Genomic DNA, 20304 nt, shown 5'->3' with positions numbered 1-20304 from the left:
CTGCAACATGAATAAGTAGCAACCTCAGAGTTTCTTTGAATCAAACCGGCACTGAGGCATCATGTTGCAAGAGCTGGAGCCTCTGCAACATGATGCTGCATGTGATCTGGGCATGGGAAGCGAGGGGACAGTGGTACCTGACCTTTTTCATCACAGTTCAGTGATGGATGGAAGATGGACAGGACTAGAATGGCACAAACCCATTTTGCTACCTCAGCAGCCCCGCTCCAGATCCTTTACGTGCAGTTCCACTTGCCTTGGAGAGATCCATAACAGCATCAGCTTGTGCCCAATTAAGCAAGAGTTAAACCCAGCAATTAAAAATACTAATATTTAATTTTAGAAAGTGGAGGCAGACTGGAATTATCCAGAGCAGACAGCAGGGTCAACAGCAGGCATGGTCTGTAAATTGACTCTGTCTGGTGTGAGCAAGCTAGGTAGCTGCTGATTAGGCAGGTCTTGTGATGTGCCTTTTGTGAAAACAAATTCAAGCTGCAGCCTTCCATACACAGTACAGCTGATGATGGGTTGTTACTTAAAGGTCTAGGAAAGCAGCTTTCAGATCCCAGGCTTGTCAGAAAAAACAGCAGGAGGGGGCACACAAATAATGAAAACAAATGTACATGGAGAACAGGATGGGTAACACCGGTGCAGAAGTCAACAGTGTGATGTGCCCTGAAATGTATTGCGGGGAACTGTGTAAAGTCAAAGCTGACCCAGGACACTGAAAAAGCTTCCATGTATTTATTACTTGCTGTGCTTGTGTCCTGATGGGGCAAACAGGTTCAGTTATGCTTTCCTTCCCCTATGCGGGGTTTCACAGTTTTCTGATACTTCCTATACTTGGAGAAAGAGACTGCAAAATTGCACTGACAGCTACAGCTGGTTTGAGGAGGGGGGGATGGGGGTGGGGGGTGGGAAGCAGCAGGCAGTGATGGCCATGCTGGGGGAGGCTGAGGTGCATTGACAGGTGTCATCGCCAGCTGGAGCACTGCTGATGTGCACTGTGCAGGTCAGCATCAGAGCTGGTGGTGGGTGTTCAAGCTATTCCTGTAAGCCCTAGTGACCACAAAATGTTTTCCCTTTATTCAATAAGAAGATGGTTTTCAGACAGCACTTAATGAATCACTTCCCTTACAAATGAGTAGCAGAAAACATCCTTTAATCAACAGAAATCTCTCATTGCTGTTGATAAGAGGTTTTTTTTCACAGGTGTTTAAAAAAAAAAAGTCTCCTTTCCAGCTGTCATATATGCACAGTTCTCAAGATAGCTGAGAATTTGGAAGCCATGTTATGCATTTCTAGGTTTAAAAAACTTTCTGACTGGGAGATGGGACTGGATAGGAAAAGGTAGTAAGAGAGGTGTGCTAGGTTGATTTACTTCTTGTGTGAGATCACACTCACACTCACAAGAATTAGGAATAATTCTTATTGTTGTTATTTAACTGCTGGTAGTAGGTAATAATTTTACAAAAACCAAGAACTGTAGGGAAATCTACTGTAATTATTACTTGACCTACTCTGCAAAAGGCAGCTGCTGTAATTTTGCAAGCAGTTCCAGCAGCAGCTGTTCATCTAATGAGCTTTGGAAGACCAGCTCTTCCAGCCTGACAGCTCTGAGAAACAGAGAAGCATGGCAAAAACTGGCATTGATGTTTCAATAAGTGACATTCTTTCTCTGAATCAGCATGAATAAAGTGCTATGGAGCAGTGTTGGTGCTGGGAGGTACCACCTTTGAATACAGCTTCAAGCCAACACCCATCTTCTCATTAAGAATGAGAAACTCTCAAGTGCACAGATGATAAATCTGTGTGCGTGATCATAGACTTCAAGGAATCTATGAAAGATAGAGACATTTTGGGGAAAGAGAGAGACAGTTGGATTCTCTGCGATATGTATGAGCTTAATAAATGTTGTTGGCTATTTCTGCATTGCACAAGCTAGCTGTAAACATGGCAATTCAGATCTCTTAGATAGGAGTCCTGTGGAAGCACTGGTCCTTCATTCAGAAGAAGTTCTCTGCAGGTCCATACAATGCTGCTGCTCCAATATAGTGCAGTGTAAGGCTCGTATCTTTATAGCATCGTGCCAGAAAGTAACGATGTTGTCACCTTTGTGGCTAAGCCTCTTGCCAAGCTATCACTTCTGGTGGTCTCAGTGTCTTTCTGCCAACAGCTGAACCCTAAAAAAAAAATGTTAATATTCAGGTTTAGACAAGGAGGAATCATAAGTTGGAATTAAAGCTGTGTTTCCCATTTGTCTTTGTTCTGATCCACAATTGTTCTGACAGTACAGTTAAAAATAAAATGACCTCTTTCTTTTTCTAGCTGCTATCATAATCATCATTCCCCACCAGATGCCCTAACTTCCCACTGCGCCCTGCTGGTTCTGCTGCCCCTGTTGTCTCTCAGTCCAAAGAGTCTCTGAACAAGAGACATACTTTTGTGGAGCCTGGCAAAGCTTCAGAAGGGAAAAGGAAAGAAATCAATACTGCTTCAAAGCAAAGTCTTTGCTTCAGTGAATATGACATTTGCCCTTTCTTCACTAGTGGGAAAAACAACAAGGACACTTACACCGGCAATGGAAATAGAATGAACAACAGAGAGACCTTCCAGGTTTCACCTGTAAAGGAAAATAACTTTATAGTCATTGTCCCTGTTTGGTGATATCAAAAGCAGGTGTAGAGTGTTAGGAGGTGCAGTGTGGGAATGAAGTAAAAAGTAACACAAAGTCAAAGAGAAGAGTTGAAGGAATTTGGAACAAGTGATAATGGACTCTGCTGAAGAAATGGGGAATGAAGGACACGACACAAAGGTCAGGTCCATTGCTGCACAATCAAATCGACTAAAAAATGTCACCTGCAAAGGTGGGCCATAATATTAAAAGACCTTCCAGCAAGTTTTACACCATTTTGACAGCTTTGCAGCAACTGAAAATGGCAACAGAACATCACACTTTGCTAATGAACAACTTCTCAGTAGGGTGGAAGCAGGTCAGAAATTTTCTGACAGAAGCTTAAAATACCAGTCAAGGAAATTAATGTTACTGCAAAATCAAAACAACTTTGAAAGTCTCTCACTGATGTTTTTGGAGGATTTACAAAAATGTAAAAAGAATGTAAAGCTTACAAGCCTGCTTCAATTATTTTTCATAATCAAGTTTTTGTTTATTTCATATTCATTTACTTTTGACTTTTTTCTTGTTTGTTTCCAGTTCCTTTTGTTTCAGAACTAGATGCTTGTTCCAAGTTCTTAATTTCATTCTGTTTTGACTATGCCACTTCTTAGGTACTTTTCCAAGTTGTTTTGTTTTGCTGTTTCTACTTTTGTGTCATTCTTCACATACATCTTTGTGGACCTCTTCCTTTTTGAATAACATTCATTGTTTCAATAGGCTCTGCGCAATTGTTTGAAAATAGTCTTTTGCAAAGAAAGTGTTTTCCTTACGTGAAGCTGTGCCTTCAGTTGCAGCTGCCACTACTTTTCTTGTTGTTTCTGGCCTGTGCAGTGTATAATTTGCAGGATCTAGCTTTCCCTGCTGAGAGGGGATCCTGGGTCAGCTGCTGTTGTTGCAGTCATGTAATGGAGCAGACTTCATCCATGGTGAATCAAATAGCATGATTTCTCAGGAGCACACTCGTAGAGTATCAGGACAGTCATGTACTCATACTCTGACCCCTGTACTTGTGCTGGGTGAGAGTTCTGCAGCTACAAGAATCAATAAAAATGTATTGATTTCTCTACACCAACATAAAGCTTGTCTGCTCTTATCTCCAGTTTGCAAGCAGAAAAAGGAGACTGTAAAACTACAATTGTCTTACGCTTTCTCTCCTTTTTCCTCCCCATTCCATGGTTCTCACAGGTGACCAAGATCTGTTTCTGACAAAGCCACTTGGCCAGGGAGCCATAGCCCTGCTTGCTGTATCACAGCATCCTACTCTTTTAACACTTAGGCTGTGAAAATAGCTGCTTTTGAAATTTTGTAAGTAAGGAGAAGTGCAGGGGGGATTGACCCTAAGGCTAAAGTTGAGTGACTTCTCTGGGCCTTAACTCATCCCTCTACATGCAAGCAATGGTAGTCAAGGAAATGTAATGTGAGTGAAGAACTCAGTGCATCTCTGGATATTCCAGATTAACATAAAGTTGATTTTTGGGGGTTATTTGAGCTCCCTTTGCAACTCTTTGATGTTTCCTATTCTAGGAAGAGGGTAGGTAGCTATCATTCATCTGAAGAAAATGGGAATATCCTCCACTGTTAAAAACAGTTTCAGTGGCAATAATGAAGCTGAGACAGGGTAGAGCAGTATTTTCAGTAATATTTAATTTCACAGAAACTGTCACCTAAAGCCATACCTGTCAAAAGGTGAGTGGGCAGATGTCTGCTCCTGGTGCTCAGACTACTTGGGAAGCTTGGCTTCAGGCTTCTGGGGATGGATGCAGCTGTTTGTCATCTGTACAGTCAGTCTTGGTTAAATCTCAGAGTCCTGACAGAACACATGGAATGCAGTCATAGAGCAGCCAGATTGGAAAATATTTACCCAGAAGACAGAATGCAAGCCCTCTGCAAACTGCAGAATACACATCGATGATTTCCATGATTTCATCAGCTGGTCAGCATTATCACTAAACAATCATGAGTGTTACAGAACAAACAAAGACATGACCAGAGACCTCTTATAGTATTTGAAGGCATCAGCCTTGGATGTCTTTTTTCTGTGGAGAGTAAGGGCTTTAACACTCCGCCATTCCCATTGAAAAGATCCCCAGCTGCACCAATTTTGATTAAAATATGTGCAGTATGGCAGACAGATAAAATTGTTATGGCTGGTAGATATGTGTGACCACTGGTCAAATGACGAACTGTGTATCTTTCATACCTATATTTAATTTTTATGTTACTTAAGGCAAGGTGTTTGTGGCATAAAATACCGGTAGCCACTGCCTTATGCTCCACCAGCTGAAGGGCAAGGCAGACCCACTGACAAACAGCAAAATACTCTGTGGTTTATCTGCCATACTGCCCTTTGTGGCTTTCCCTGTCCTCATGGTTTCATGCGCATAATTCACAGATTCACTCTGGATGCATGCAGGATGTTAAGATGGGCTTCCATGCACAGAGGATTATCGGGGGGTCTGCAACTTAGAACACACAGGAAGAAAAGTGAAAAATGCTCTGTGGGCAGCTGGGAAGAGCAGTGGTGAGGTCCCCAGAAAAGTGTCCTCTGGAGGCTCTCTCCAGTGCAGCAATGGTGAGGAGGAAAAGGAAGATTATGTTTTTTGGCAGGATTTTCCACTACTTTTTCAATGGGATCAACTCAAACCCCCTCTTGGATGTTCCTCTTTGTGGTATGATTACAGCTGAGTATGGCAATTAGAGGTGTTGCACATTGATCATTAACCTTCTGTGCACATGTATTATTGGATAATATTTTAGTAATTAAAATACTAATAGTTTTTAGTATACAAGTACTGCTCTGTTGTGGGGTATGTTATAGCTATCTCTAGTGTAAACTAACATCTACAAAATAAGGTATGAAAAGGTTGGGGGAAAGGGCTGACTTTCACACCAGTGGTAATGGCTTCCCATGAGAACCTGCCCTATAATGTTATTGGGGTTTGCAGATGCAAGGCTATGGGGATAATAAACAAAGACATGAGAGCAACAATGGGAAAACTCCGCTTCAGCAGCTGATGTGAAAGATGACAAAGCTGTAAAGAGCAGCCCTTTAGCACTGCTAAGGCTAAGGGATTAAGGAACCTAAGGCACAGTGCAACAGGCCAGATTCAGTTTTAGCATAAGCAAATCCAGTGTCATAGTATTCAATGACTCACCTTGGCCTCAGACTTGGGCTATAGTCTTGCCATGAAGTATAAGAACACAGCCTGTACATCAAGATACACCTGCAAGACAATATATACTTTGGGTTCCATTCTAGACTTTTAAAATATAGTGTTTAGTCAAAGGAAAAAGAATATAATCCTTCCTAAATAAACACATATAAACTCACATCTCTCCCTGCCACAAGGAAATCAGGATTCTGTAGCTCACAGATCATGAAGTAAGTCATGCTGAAGTACAGAAAATATAGCCAAATCAAGCTGGTAAAACAACCCAGATTTTAGAGAAGAAGGGCTCTAAATTGAGTGTTCTGCTGTTGACCCCCAGGCTGTTAAAGCTCATGAACATTTGCTCCAGCACCACAGTTGCTATGGCAATTCATATAGACAAAGGCAGTAACCTTTCAGGATCCAACCAGGTAAAAAACTAGGACTTAAATTATACTCAGAAACAAACGGGAAGCTGATACAGACGTCAAAGAACCAATATACAATATTCTCTGTTGTCTAATGCTATTTCACCATCAGACATACAAGTTGCACATTCCTGATGCCTTTGAACACTTGCACCATATACAGCACATTGCAGCAACCCTGACTTGGGGAAAAACAAACAAACAAAAAACAACAAAACTCTAGTAAAGAAACTGGGAAAAGGCAACAAATCTCTAAGCAGACCCAGACAATGCCCACTTGGATGCTACTCTAAAAACAAAGAGTCAGATGCTGTCTTCTAATAAAGAAGACAGATGAGATATTTTTTCAGATTGTTTGATGTGTTGCTGACAGAACCCAAGCACCTGCAAATGACAAATCTCTTTAACAGCAGAGGGACAAGCATGTGGATATGATGGGATCTGTCGTATTTTAGAAATAGCAGGCTGGACCTTGTTTCCACTTAATTAGTGAATCCATCTTGTTCATGCTCCTAGGACTATAACACCTCATATTGCATTAAAATATGCTTCTCAGTAAAAATGGAATTGGAAAAGACAACAGAACTGTCAGCAGCTACTTTTATACAGTTGCATAATCTTAGTTTTGTCATCTCCAGTAAAGAAATCAGTGATATAAATAACATATTTATCAGATGGAGACCATAGATTTAGCACACCAAAAATTTCTTATGCCACTCACAAACATCATTATAAAGTGCAAAACATCACCCCAAACAACAGATAAAAAATGTATCCAAATCTGCACTTCAAAGAAGGATTTTCAGTCCCTAACTTCTTTTTCCTCATATGGAGGTGCAAGTGACCCAAAAAGGGTGATAGACAGGAGCTCTCATCCTTCCCCACAATGCAGTCAGCAGAGCTTCCAGATGGGCCAAACCAGGGATGCTGTGACTCTGACAAGACCGTGGCATGAGAGATCTGTTTTTACAGGGTGCCATCAAGCTTGAAAGAGTCACCCACCGTTAATTTGCAAAGATGAAAGTCTGTCAGCTCTCATTGACTGTCATAACAGGACTCACCTTGACTGTACCAAGCATTTGACCAAGCCAGTGTTACTGTTACTGTTGATGAGCATCATTGCAGGGAAGCAGGACTGCATCTCCTGTCAGGTATAGCTCCTCCTTGCAAAGCATCACACTGGCACAACTCGGTACTGGAACATTTCATTCCTTGCCCTGCCTGCACATCTTCCTTCTCGGAGAACTACAGATACACTGAGTAAATCAAAGGCATAAGAATTTATGAAACCCAAAGCAGCACTGGATTTTTGGAATGACATAATGATTGTATATGGGTACTAATAAAAGGCAAAGGTTCCCTCAAGCCACAGGCTATAAAGTGTAGTAGAGCAATATGATTAAGCCAGAGTTAAGCCGTATTAAACTTTGAAGAAAAAGGCATTCCATAGTGACACGTTAATAGACCCCAGGAAAGATTTGTTAATGGACTAAAACTTGAGAAGCTCTTTGTAGGTAGCATTAAGGAAAAAGAAAATCACTATTTCTCTATGGGTGAGATTCACTTATGAAGGAGCCAGACAAGGCAAAAGCATCAGGTGTACACAGGGCTGCCAGGCTGGGGCTTGGAGGCAGGAACATGGGGCTGCTCCCATCACGCTTCCAGCCCCAGTCCTGCTCCCATGTTTGCACAGCCACACCTGCTTTAGGTCTTTCTTCCCATCACATTGAATCTTTTTGTAAGTACAGCCTTCTGATTTTGGTCTAAAAAGGTGGTTTGGGATGTGGCGATTTCCTGGAGACTTCTTCCAGAGCGTGAAACACAGAGTGTGGCAGAAGAGATATCTAACTAGTGACTGTTTTTCAATTAAAAGACACTGCAGTGGGGCAATAGCTAAAACTGAAATGTGATGTCACCAAAGTCTGAACCTTGTAAGGACACTGAGACCAGTAAAAAACTTTACCTGGCTGGTATGAGATAGTAAAAATTACACAGATAGTCATCTGAATGTTATTGTAATAAGGGGAAAAAATGGCAGTAAAATGTTTGTCTTGGCCTCATCTCACTTCTGTGATCTCCTTTCCAAGCTGACATATGGGAACCAACAAAAGTGACAATAATTCAGAGCACACTTGCCTCTGAAAGACAGAAAGCACCAGAACGAGTAATACTGTGTCCTCTCGATCATGAAAGGCTGATTTATTCTTGCCATATTATTATAAAGGTATAATATATTTTATAACATGCTGAAAGCAATGAGGGGCCTTTACTTGGCCCATCTTACATCATTGGCTGAACTTTATTTGTCTAATTGGATACTTTTAGGTTTCCACAAGACTAAACAAAACCAGAGCAAAGGCAAATAAACCAAGCACCTTTCTTCAAATCAGTTCACAATCTACCCTGTGAGCGGTCAAGTTTGCATTAGCTTTCAAGTATTTTTAAAACCAACTTCCATCTCATGGCACAGAATTCAATGAATAAAACTCCTGGGATTATATTCATATCTAAGAAATTAAAACCTCATGGTTGATTTTTAGCTTCCATGTCCACATTCTTAACTCTAGGCATCCCAATATAAACTCTAACCCGCGTTTCACAGACAATGACAAAGTGGCATCAGGAACTTTGGATGTGGCTTAAGAGAGGACTGGATGGTACCAGGGGAATCACACAGCTGCTATTGTACCATCAAACACAGAGCCCTTTTCTGCAAAAGAGGCTACCCTCCGTGTTGGATGAAGGTGAGTGGTGGGTACCAGTGGTAACAAGAACTAATAAAACAGCCGCCTAAACCACAGCATTGGTGCTGCTGAGATCCAGCCTTGATGTGTTTCTGCTGGGATTTCTGCAAATGGTTCCAGGTGTTTTTTTCTTGAAACCTGAGGCACGAGGCCCCATGCTAACGAGAATGGCAACCAGCTCATGCTGCAGTCACCCTCATGTGCTCAAGCCCCAGGTCAGTCCTGGTGATAGAATTCCTCACACACCCTCATGGCCAAGTGTTTTCCATTTGGGAGCCCAAAACCAGCCTGCGACCAGGTGACCCAGGCCCCTGTCAGGTAATTGCAGCCAGCTGTTTTGCATTTGGGAGCTTGATTAGGGGCTCCTTAGTTATATATAGGAGCCCAAGTAGAAATGGTTTGGTTTTGTCCCATGAGTATCAGTGGTTGCAGACTGGAAGCAGGGATGTGCTGGCCCCTCAGGAGTCTCTTGGAAAGAAACTTCCAGGAAGAGGGGGGAAAAACCAGAGATGTGGGGTGAGAAGGGAAGAGGTGGGCAGATAGATGGCTGAGGAGGGCCTGAAGCTCTGGGGCCATCATCTCCTACATCTGCAAAGCAGGTTTGGAGGAAAGGCTCCAAGGAGTGAGACATCCATGATACCTTCAGTTACAGAAAAAGATCCCTCATCAGAGTGGAGGTGTTTGACCATCTAAAAGGGAAGGTAAGAAGCATTGATGTGGCTATTTCAGAGGTGCTCCTGAATGGAGGTGACTTGAGGTAGGGGGTAAACCAGGGGAGTTAATAGATGTGCAGCCAAGGAGCCGCATTTGCTCACCTTGCTTTTCGTGCAGTGAAGAAATATAATGAGTTCAAAAAAGAAATTCAGTATTGGGGTGGAAAGGTCCTTTTTTTTAATTAAAAAATAAATATATATTTATATATATGTCTTTCTAACATCCTGCACAATAGGAAAATGCTGAAGTGTTGACTTTCTTAGGACACTTACGATCTTAGTTACTGTATTCATTTAAGGCTTGCGCTATGTATATATTTTGGGGTTGGTTTGTTTTTTTTTTAACCTCATGTTTTTGCTACAGTTAACATTAAAATTTAAGATACGCAAGATGGATCTGTCCTAGGGCTTTTTGTTTGTTATACATCACAGAGTTTTGGGTTTTTTTAGAGATGATTTCCATATTAATAACTACTTAGCTTTCTCTTCTGGGTTTTGTTTTCCCTGAGGAAATTATACCCCTTTTCTCCTTGTGTAAGGGGGGGAGTGACAGAGCTGTGTTTTTGTTAAATTTTTCTATCAGTATTTATTTCTTAAGTGAGAACAGTTCGCCTTCCTAAAATATCTGGCTTCTGTTGAACACAGTAAATCATGAATTTATGTATTTATCATCCTTTTTATTTTTTGAAGGCACGATAGAGAAGAAAACCATTTAGCAAATCAGGTACAAAACTAAGATCTATGTTTTAAGAGCTGCAGGGGAGTTGGAAGAAAATTGGCTCTTGTGATGAAGCGTTATTCAGTCTATCACACATGTGAAGTCCAATTTTGCCCCTGAGGTGAAGAAACGGATATATTTTTTTTTCCCTTCTACATAACCTTGGAATTTGGAGGATTTTCCTTGTGTGCATTACTGTACTATTTGGAACTGCCTCTGGCATGTGTAATGATTTGGGCTGTGCTAAGTATGGAGAGGGTGAATACAGGTCTATTTGCAGAGCCAGGTAGGTAAGGGCAGTAGGGACAGGACAGGACTGTTATCCCATCCTGCTTCGCCCATGTAGCTGCTCTTCACAGTGGGAGAATGGGGATTTAATTGTTTTGGTTTTGACCTCTATCAATTTTCAATGCTTTCAATAAAGAATTAATACAAATTAGTGGTGTCTGAATTAGCTTGTCTGTGAGTGCAGGACCAGCCCAGAGCACTGTGCATGGCCTGTTTGAAGTTTTAGGGAGTCATAAACACTCCTGTATCACCCCAGCATTGCCTGTGCTTTAGGGCTCTGCCTGCGGTTAGGGCTGCCTCATGCTGCTCAGCAGTGATTTGAAGGTAGGGTAAATCAGCCATTAAATTAAAAATTGAGAGACTAAGTCAGCTCTAGTTAATTGTGTATTGCTATAAATTATTATTAAATATATCCTTAGAGGCAGGAAGGGGTGCACAGTGGGTCCCCTTCTGGGCAGAGCTTCAGCAAGCAGTATTGTCTGTATCCTGGAAGCAACATGCAGTTTTGGAGGGCATGGAGAGCAAGAGGAAAGGGGGGTGTGCTGCAACAACACCTCTTCAGTATTTCCCTTCTTTCTTGTACAGCTTATTACCTTTAGTGTCACCATGATGCATGAGAGTGACTGTGAGTGATGTTGATTGTGTGCTGTGGGGAGGATGGAGCTTGAATTCTCCTCTTTGACTTTCCAGCATTTCTTTCTGGTACAAAGTAAGATTATTTTCTTGCCTTTTCCTGTTCTTCTTCAGAGCACTCTAAGAATACTAACAGCATTCTTGCTTCACTGTGCTTTGCTGAGCACCAGGCTGCAAAATCCAGCTGGCACTTGCACAGAGATTCAGATGGAAAACTGTCCAGGCTTCCTCCTCTTAACCCTCTGTAAGGCCGGCCATTCTATATTGAAAGATATACATTTTAAAAAACAAAAGCAAGAATCTAATGTAGAAACTACTGTTTTGTACAGCTCCATAGTTGAGTTTGATCTGTTAAGACTGTAGCTTCAAGACAGAGGGCAAATCTTGTGAAAATGCTTGTACTTCACCCTGTAAAAGAGAAAAGAAAAGAAAGATTTGGACAGAAGGAAAAATAATTTGAACAGTATTCTGTGCAAAAGTGCCAGAAGGAGGTCGTACATATTTCAGAGAGACAGATCAGGCAAAGAAGCTGGGCAAAGAAAATCCTTGTAGCGAAGCTGTTAAAATGGCATTGTCTCAGAGCGGCGAAACAGCTCTGCCTTCTCGCATTTCTCTGCATGAGTTAACTTGACCTCAAGCCATTGTTTCCTATGGAAGTGCAATAACTTGATAGGCAGTGTGAGGCAAAATTATTTCAAGTCTTTCAGCATTGCTTCCTGTAGCCAAAAAAGTAAACACGGACATCAGCATGTAAACAGGATGCTCAGCTGTAAATTAGAGCAAGATGTAGCTTGTTCTACATTCAGCTCTTCCAAAAATAATTCTGCTTTTGTAAATAAGATATTCTGTATGTATACCCAACTTTAACACATTTGAGATTGCTGTCAACAAACTGTAGGATTTTAGTAGAAGGTGTTTGCTAAATAACAAGTAAGGCAAACTGGATTTACTAAATCAGGCCTTCGCTGTTTTTGTTGCTAAACTTTTGTACAGAATATGCCTTTTCTGTATTTAAATAAATGCTACTAGGGATTTACTGTTCTATTTGTGAATGTGGCTGTTCTTATAGAGCAGACTTATGGTTGAGATAGTGGGATAAACAGGAAGTGGCTGTTCTAGCTCTGACACTGAATTACTGCCTTTTTTCAAAAAAATACATTTTGGTAAAGTAGGGCTATTTTTTTTTCTTTTAACTCCCATTTTTCTGGTAAAAATGTGAGCTCTTTGTTTTCTAAATGAAATGCATAGATGGGATGCATAGAGTTGCATCTCATAAAATAAACCATAGTTGCTATGGTATGCTGTATTGAGTGAGTACAGGGAAACAAATATATTTGGCTCTATGGGGGGACCTGACAGAAGCCTTCTTGTGCCTTTGAGGAGGCCATCAAGAAGACGGAGCCAGGCTCTTTACAGCAGTGTATGGCAGGAGGCCGAGAGGCAATAGGAGTAAACTGGAATTACAGAGGTTTAGGTGGGATTTAAGAGAAAAACATACTTATCATTACACTAGTCGAGCAGATTTTGGACAAAGAGGTTATGTAGTCTCCATATGTGGAGAATTTTCAAATATGTGGGTATAGCAGCAGGCCAAGCAAATTATAGCCCATGAGCCTGGGGGATTTTTTCTCTTGATCTCTCAGTGAAGGTGATGTTCTTAACACCAGATATACAGCAGGAATGTAGTAGGTACAGTGCAACATGGTGACTTCCTGATTCCTTAAATATGAGACCCAGTTTACAAAAGCTACATTTGAGAACGTTTCCAAAATACTGTTCTCATTAGACTGTTGGAAGGTAAGTCAGATAAATTATTCTTGACAATGAAGATTAGGAATAGGACAAATGAAGCACCTTTATTTTTTTTTTTCCCATATTCGGATACAGTATATTTTGTAATGGACACCACAATGGCTGTAGAGGTGCAGTGTCTGGTATTGGCAGCGAGTGGTGTTGCTGGGAGGGTGAATTCAAAGTGTATAAGGCAAGTGTAAATATAAGGGAAAGTGTTAATGGAAAAAGGGCAGCTGCCTGTCGCTTGAACTCTTTCTCCTGCCACACGCACACGTATTGTGTTAATGCTACAGTTATAAATCAGTCAGCTTACTGTACCTGTTTGCCTCTTTAGCTTCAGGTAGAGAAACATGAGGAGGCAAAATCAATGGGCTACGAAGTCTTATTTTGTTTCCTTCTCAGAGGTGTGTGCATATCGTTGCTAACACTGTGCTCTTAAGAGCTTGTAAGTGGTCACTCTCAGCACAGCTAGTTACAGTGAGACCAGATGAACAGGCTCATGGATGTTGATTTACCTTGGTAGGTGTCTTGGTGTAATTTGCGCTTTGTCTACACTAATAAGTACAGATACGTGTGAGGAGTGGGTGATTTCCCACTTCTAGGAATTTAAGTGTTGCACTTGGCCCTGTAGCAGAGATTTTTGCAGATTTAAATATCCGGATGGTGATACTTGGCGAAAGCTGTATTTTAAAAGGTTTAATCCTTGCTGCAGTTCATTTTGATGCTGGAGATGACTTTAGAGTAGGAAGTCTTTCAAAATGAAAATGTTTGTCCAAGGACACTTCTCTTTTGAGTCCATGAATAAGAGGAGGAGGACCAAAAAGAACAGCTACTAGCTGTTACTGGTGGTCTACTATTGTGTAGTGACAGAGCACTGAGAACAAAGATGATGCTTTCAGCCCAGAATAATCCCTTTTGAGCAGTCAGGCAGTCCATAGAAGGGCTTCGGTCACACGCCATTTTCATAATAATAATAATAATAATAATACTCCAGGCTACTAAGGAATATGACAGTAGTAGCTAAAAACTGGGCACTGTGCATGTCTCACTCTTTGGTGCTGAATTCTGTTCTCTGCATGCTATGGAAGGCACTTATTTTTCTGAGTATATTCTTAATGCAGATCTCAATTTGCACAAAATGGTATGGAAAGCCCCCCAAAAAGTGGTATGAGACTGTCCAGTAACAGGCAAAGACCAGAAAACTCTCTATTACCTTTGCCCAGCTTATAAATGTTTTGCATTTCTTGCTTTAAGCTTTAGATTCTAAGAACATTGCTCCTTAGCTGGGGGGGCTCCAAGCATCTATGTTTACAGTGTGCTCCAAGGCAATATTACAGGCCTTTAGTATGAAAATTGGTGTGTAGCTTGCAGCTTAAAATATGGACTTCTGAGATTCCAAGTCCTGGTTGAGGGGTGCTCTGATCACTCAGTAGCTTTTAGTGGTGTCATGGTCAAGAATAGTGCTGCATTCCTTTTATCCACAGTTTTTCCATGCAGTATAGAAATTAAAAAAAAAAAGTAGCACTCCAGAGGATGCCAGTGATACTGCATGTTCTGTCACAGATGTAGATGGTTAGGTGGGGAAGAGGCTAAAGGACAGTATAAAAACTCAATTTGGGTTGTTAGGATAACTACCTGTTTGTAACACCTAGCACTAATGCTCTGTTAGAGGATATGCCCACAAGCAACTAAGCTGCAATCAAGACTGTTATCTGTATCCCAGACTTTGCTGGTTACAGAGTCACAGGGCTCTGCGTGAACAGCAAGGGAGGTCAAATTGCATGAATCTTGGTGTGTCATCTGAATTCTAGGTGATGTTTGAAAAGGAATGAGGATGTCTTGGAGGTACTCTATTTCTCTAAAATATATTAAGTGCAAAAGAAAATGGTCTGTGCTCTGCCATTCTTTAAAACGTAAGAGGTAAAAAAAATATAAATACAGGATGTAATTTATTTTTTTTGTATTTTTATGGGCAACAACTGTGCAATTCAGCTTTTTGGCATACCACAAAGACTAACTGTTAGAATCATAAACATCCACAGCTTCAAGCTGGTTGCTACAGCTATCCTGCTAAATCTTTAAAAATCAAAAAATAAAAAACCAACCAACCAACCAAAAAAAAACAGGACCAAAAACCAGCTTTCTATTCCCAGATTCTCCTCTAATGACATTGCTTTTCTAATAAAGTGATTAGACCTCCTTATCCCAGCTAGGGATGCTGCTAAATGAAGTTGAAATACCCATCTTGTGGGATTATCCTTGAGGCACAATTTAAATGACCCACCAGAAAATATATCTGCTTTAACTTGACATTTGTTGTCCTTGCTGCTTTCTCCTACTAGTTCTGCAAGAGACACTAATTTTTCCCTTGGAGTCATCAATAGCATTAAAAAAAAAAAAGGGGGGGGGGAACCCCAGCTGCCTTTATTATTTTCTTAGAAATGACATTTTTCTTGATGAGCCCTCCACTTTCTTTCACTTATGAACCTTAAATAGTATGCTGCTTTGCCAGCATTTTTATCCTTGAAAGTATCCAGTTGCATTATCACACTTCAAAAAACTGACCGTTTGGAGTCAAATTGTTACTTGCTCCTCGCACTGGTGCCCAGTGTGAAAGTGAACCAGAGCAATGAAAAGCTATTTATTATACGATGGCGTCTTCAGGCCTGTGTCAGTTTGAAAAGGTGTTTTATTCTACTTAGGTTCCTGCCTTAGCAGTCTGCACACTGCATTTTGCTTAAAAGCTAATTTAATCACCCTTACTTCTAAAAGCTTTGTCCACAGAGACTAAAACTGTTAATATCCTGAGACAATACCAACTGAAATGAGAATCAATGAAAACACTAAACCACCCCTTCTGCCATCTGTTAAGAGGTACCGAAGCAGCCATGCCTCTCGAATGGTCTTTTCTGGATCCCTTCTGCTTCTCTGTACTGCAGCTTTTTTCCTCATTTTGTTCAGGCCAGCATCTCCAGTTACTGCTCAATACATTTAACAAAAAACCCCAAGTTTTTCCTATAAAATTGGGATGTATTTATCTTTACCTGTCTCAGCTATGGATTTGTTTATCCTGATTAGAATTAAAGCCCATGCACCACCAGAACCAGTGCAAAGAGATCAAGTGGGATTCAGAGTCATGTGTTTTCATTTAAATTGCAATCACAGAAGCGTGTTTGAAATTAGAAGGTTTAATAACATATTCTTTACAATGCCCTGCATTAGGACAAGTAAATCAGGTACAAGCTGTGCTTTAAAGAAAACATAAGCCCTGGACATCCCTTCCCCTCTACACCGCCAGTTTATCCACTTTAATCTGGGTTGTGGTTTTTTTACTGTCATGACTTTACTTTTCCTATATGCAACAAATGGGTAGCACTGATAGACGTAGATACAATTTTGATGAAATTCTGGTGCCTTGCTAGGTTTGCAGTTATCTTTTAGTGTGCTATTTGACTCCCTTTATTATAGTTTGCTTAGGTATGTATCTGGAAACCAATGAAGAATTACAGCTACTGAATTACAGAATAAAGTTTGCTGCATGTATTTCATACCAACTCATGTAAGTGTTGGTTTCTTTTCCTGTCAAGGTATATTGTGACTGGGTGCTAACAAACATACTCTGTCCATGCCAACCACCTGAAGCTACATTTGAAATCAGTCAGGCAGTTCACTGCTGTCTTCTATTCTTGTACCTTATGTAGTCTTTTATCTCACTGCAAAGAAATAGAATACATTTAAACTTACTCTGTGTGTGGTTGGTTTTTTTTTTTTTTTTTCCCCTAAGCTACCAGAAGGTTAGGTTTAATCACAAGACTATGTACAGATTTAAACTGAGGTTTAATGAATGCTCTTATGTAGAGGACCTCCATACAACAGAACCTGCTCTGCTGTGGGTATAGTGCATCTGATGGGGCAGAAAATACCATGGAAACAGCAAAGAGGGTACAGCACTCGGGTATTCTCCAGGCTTTTTAGATACTTATGTCTGAGTTATGGCAGGTGCTGGCCTCCTGACAGCGACTGAATAAGGAATGTGCAAACTCGGAGCAGGTGAAGAAAACAACCCTAGTGTGGCGTGACCAGCTCACCCTGCTGTGGATAATGCTTCTCTGTGAATCTAAAAGCTGTGAGGTCCTGGCACAGAGATAAGTGTTGACCCATTAATCTTCACTTGGCTCTGTAGTGAAAGTAAATGATACCAAGGACTTGACGTGCAAGCCATAAGCTGGATTCCACTGCCTGGGCTCAGCACAGTATTGACAGGTCCTGTTGCATCAACTGGAGGAATATGACTGGAGTTGCAGCTTCCCAACCAGTACAGAGAGGCCTGAGTTTAACTCTGGCACTGCTGCCAGGGTACAGTTTTGCTATAATTATGGTTTTGTAACTGATTTTTTTTTTTCCCCCACACCACTCCCCTGGTGAGTTACAACTGAAATGTCCTTGATTCTGCTGATTCCTGTGAAAACTGTAACACCGTTTTATCAGGTTTTGATTTAATTAGCCTGCTTCAGGGAGAGGATTAACATAGCAAGTATAGCCCCTATTTAATTGTACTCAGTATTGTATAATAGTGGAGTTTGTGCCAAGCAAACAGCCAGGCCCTGCCCCAAGGAATTTATATTCTGGTGGCACAAACAAAAATAGACAATAAATACAAACACAGAACAGCATGTGGACATTGCAGTTGGTATTAAATAGAGAGAAATTGAATTCCTCTGTTTCTGTGACTTGTTTCTGTAAAGTGCTCCAGAATTATGATAACTTGTTATTGTTTCTTTGTATAGACTGTCTCTTGATACCTTCCCCTTCTAACCATAGCTTCTTTTCCAATATTCTGACTATTCAGCAGATAACCTTCTTATAACTTGTGCTTTCTTTCTCATTTCAGAATCTCTTGTGATAATTTTGCTTCCAAGCTATAGTCTCTCTTCACCATTTATGTTCCACATGGTCACTTCATTAATATAGTTCATTTAATTAGATTCCTCTATAGGGAAGTAGTGCACTGGGCACAGGCTCCAGTGATGTCCTGATGGATCACTGGGCAAGGCTTCCAGTTACTAGGACTTTGCTTAGCATGTGGTTTTAATTATTTAAATATTTATGAAAAATGATCACAAACTACATTGAGAAAGCAGTGTTAGGGATCTTCTTGAAAACCTTAAAAAAGCAAGTGTAAAGAAGTGTCTAGAAGCTAGTTAGGCATACATTTGATTAAAAAAAATAGATTTCTTCCTATTTATAAGCAACAGTAAAAACATTTAGACAATACTCTTGTTCATTATTTTCTTACTCTTCTGATGGCAAACTTGTTGGGATGAATCCTTTCCACAATGTGTAGGGTTTTTTTTTTTCTGTGTGTGTCTTGTCAGAGATAAGGTGATTGTGTGGAAAAACAATAATGATAGTGATCTGTAATTACTTGTGACTGATGAGCATATCTGACATTGTTTCCTGGTATCCACTGATACTCTAGAAGGTAGGAGCAAAACAGACAATTTCCTCTGCTGGTACAGTATATATTTTATGTTCAAGGAGCTGCTTGCTGTGAGGTTTTGGGCAGGATTTCTATACAGTGTGAAAATATTAGTAAAAACAATGCACGTCTGGGGACCAGTCTGTTAAATGTTTCTGTCTTTCAAGTTGGTACAGTACAAGTAAGGAGAAAATTAGTCCTGTGAGATGGAGAGCTCTTTCAGATGTCAGTCCTCCAATTAACTCTGTAAGGGCAAATCAGAGAATCTTTGAGTAAAGGCCATCTATCTTTTCCTCCTAATATGAGAGATGGCAATATAATTATTTTGAGTGGTGAAAGGAACACGATTCCCTCATTCTAGAAGTTTGTTGCCTTATTCAAGAGTACCGGTATAGGGAAAAACAGACTGGGCCTGGTAGCTGGTCTCATTATTTTAAACTGAGTTATTTTTATATATATGTATATATATTTATATATATGTTTATAAAAATGGTGAATGAGTATAAATAAGGCTGAAGTCTTGGAGCTCGAATAACTACAAACAAGCTTTCAAATCTACCATTAACTCTCAGAGCTACCTCTGTTTTTTAGTTTAAAGCCATTACCCCTTGTCCTACCAGTACATGCCCTTGTAAAATGTCCCTCCCCAGCTTTCATTCATCTGAATTACTTAAATGGAATACTATTCTCTGGAAGGGTAAGAGGATAATATTTAGTTTAACTGCACCTTATTTGGTACTTCATAAAATGATCAGTTGTAGGACAATCATTAAAATCATAGGCTATAAGTTACTGTCCTTTGAAGTAAATTATATGTTGCAAGATACGTGGGTCTTTGTCTTTTATCACACCAAATCGAATGTGTCTAAGCCACTGGGGTATTTTCAGGTTGTACCTTATTTTGCTAGGCCTGCTGTTTTTAAATAGAATGTTTTGATTTAATGAAGAATAAAAACTCCTATGTTTGCCTTGGTTTAAATGCTGTTGTTTTGTTAAAGTGTCTTTTCTTGCTAAGTACTGACTATACTGACTATAATGCAGCTCCTGATGAAATCAACCAAGTAAGTAATTAGGGGTTGTCTCCTTCCTCTTCTCCTCACAATCTCCTTCAGCAGTTACCTCTTTTGTTCAAAAACAACTGGAGGTCAGGTTATGTGAAGAAACCCCATGATGAGTTAAATGATCAAGACCCAGAAAAGCCTGGAGCACTGAAGCCTGTAGTGTTCCTCCTCCATTTGGAACAAATTACCTATCCCAGTTTCAAACCTCAATGGGGGTGAATATAAATTGTTTTTTATTTAGTCTTAATGTTGTGTTCGCTGCCCTACCCGTGTTCTGAGTATTTGCTGTAAGTGTGAGCCCTGCAGGTTGCCAAATGGCCACTTGCAACGCTCGATCTTCTGTTCCTGTTTTATTGTGTTAGCCATCCTCGATTGGAAGGAGAATGCTGTGTTGAACAAGAGGTGGAGAAACCTGGAGAGAAGCCTCTCTGGAGAACAGCAATGCATGTATCTCATGGTAAAAATGTGTAAGAGAATCCGAAACTGCCAGGCTTTGGTGAAAAATTGGATAGTTAAAAAAGAGGTTATATTCTATAAGAAAGATTAGAGAAAATTAAATTGGAGGATTAAGACTGAAGTTCTGCACTCTCATTTTCTGTTTCAATTCACAAACACCTCCT

Source organism: Streptopelia decaocto (genome assembly GCF_964273445.1).
Source record: "Streptopelia decaocto genome assembly, chromosome: 6".
In the NCBI taxonomy this organism is placed as follows: Eukaryota; Metazoa; Chordata; class Aves; order Columbiformes; family Columbidae; genus Streptopelia; species Streptopelia decaocto.
The sequence above is the reverse complement of the archived record's forward strand: the minus strand, read 5'-3'. Positions refer to the sequence as shown.